At 37.6% G+C, this 1,915-nt stretch overlaps 1 pseudogene; it reads left to right on the top strand.

The window, feature by feature from the left end:
• The first annotated feature begins 397 nt into the window (after positions 1 to 397).
• Positions 398 to 1,064, top strand: LOC118844308 (annotated as a pseudogene).
• The last annotated feature ends 851 nt before the right edge of the window (positions 1,065 to 1,915 follow it).

The following is a 1,915-nucleotide window of genomic DNA, read 5'->3' as shown; positions in this document are numbered from 1 at the left end:
GAGGCGAAGAACAACATGATGATGATCTTCCTTGCTCTGGATGCTCTGCCTCTCTTATTGCTATCTAAGATCACTGCACTCAATTTACCATTGGCTTTCGCGCTTGCCATTCCTCTGTTGATTTATATGGAACGTGCAGTCCAATTGTTCTCAATAACTTTGTCACTAACGGGGGATGCAGATAAAGAGTTATTCCATGTGACAACTGAGAGGTGATGGACAGGCAGAAAAATTCACAAAAGATGCTTTCACAGCTGGAATTTGTAAAGAAATTATCCATCTTGATGCCTCCTATTGCTGCTACTACTGCTCCTCCTCTTCTCTCCTCTGTCCTCCTCTTCTCCTCCTCTCCCTAGAGTGAAAATCCTGTGCTTCAGCCTTTACCGTTCTGGGAACCATGACTTCTGGAGTGACTGTGAATGGTGAAGTAATCAAAATTTTTAAAGACATGAAAGTAAGGAAATCTTCTACATTAGAAGAAAGAAAGAAAGAAAGAAAGAGAGAAAGAAAGAAAGAAAGAAAGAAAGAAAGAAAGAAAGAAAGAAAGAAAGAAAGAAAGAAAGAAAGAAATGAAGGAAGGAAGGAAGAAAGGAAGAAAGAAAGAAAAAGAGAGAGAGAGAGGGAGGAAGGAAGGAACGAAGGAACGAAGGAAGGAAGAAGTTCTCTTCTGTTTAAGTGACGACAAAAAAAATAATTGCAAAGGAAGCAAAGCAGATCTTGGTGGGTGACATTGGTGATACCGTAGAGGACCCCAAGCATCTTTTATGAAGTTGCTACCTCTGACTGGTTGCCAGTATGCTTTGTATGATGCCACATATGAGACAAAAGAGTCTAAGAAAGACCTAGTTTGTATATTCTGGGCTCCTAAATGTGCACCTTTAAAAAGCAAGATGATTTATGCTAGTGCTAAAGGTACCATTACAAAGACATTTACAGATATTAAACACAAGTGGCTAGTAAATGGTTTGGATGATATTATGGATCATTCAACACTTACAGAGAAATTGGGAGGCAATGTAGTAGTTTCACTTGAAGGAAGACCTTTATAAAATGACAGTGAAGTGCCATCCAGAAGCAGCTTCCATTTCTGCAGCTCCATCATTTGGAGAAGTGTCAGGTTTTTGTCCCTTACCATGCCTTCCCAGGAAACATAAAGGAGATGTCAGTCATCTAAGCAACCTACCAGTGATTGCCATTAGACTGCTTCATCTTGGTAGTTATATGTAGAACCCAAGGAATGCCTTCACATCATGTTAGCCAAAACAAATGGCATTATATGCATCCATTGTAGAACTAAAATGAATATAATAGTCAATATGAATAGCTTAGAAAACTGCAAAGGGTTAGCTAATTGAATGCCTTGAAAGTATGATCCACTGCTCAGATGTTAAAAGTTCATTCCTTATTACTTAGAATTGCACTTGATTGCAGTTCCTGAAGTTCCTGTGCTTTGTACGCCTAACCTGCCTTTAACAGGCCTATTATGACATGGCAGTAGATAGGTAGATACATAGATGTGTGTATATGTATACATGTATATACATATACATACACATATAAATATATGTATATATTTATATATGTAGCTATGCATTGAAAGCACTTTTGTGCAATAAGGATGTCCCCCTCAAAAACAAATGCCAATTAAGTTGTCATAACTGTCACCAAATTATTGTAGTACCTCAGTGTTCATTCCTGTTATCTACATGTCTTCCTAAATGAAGTAGTTGTTAATGCCTTTTTATTTTCCACTGAATGTACACTACAGAACAGGAGTAGGAGTTAAGTGTTTACCATGTGAGTTTTGCAGCACTAAAGATATTTTGAACAATGTAGTTATAATGGCAATTTATGTGTGAACAATCTTAAATGGAACATTGTTTTTGAGATCAAACTCCCCACCCCCATAAAATTG

Source organism: Trichosurus vulpecula, chromosome 3, assembly GCF_011100635.1.
Source record: "Trichosurus vulpecula isolate mTriVul1 chromosome 3, mTriVul1.pri, whole genome shotgun sequence".
NCBI lineage: Eukaryota > Metazoa > Chordata > Mammalia > Diprotodontia > Phalangeridae > Trichosurus > Trichosurus vulpecula.
Note: the sequence above shows the minus strand (reverse complement) of the source record. Positions and strands in the feature narration are given on the sequence as shown.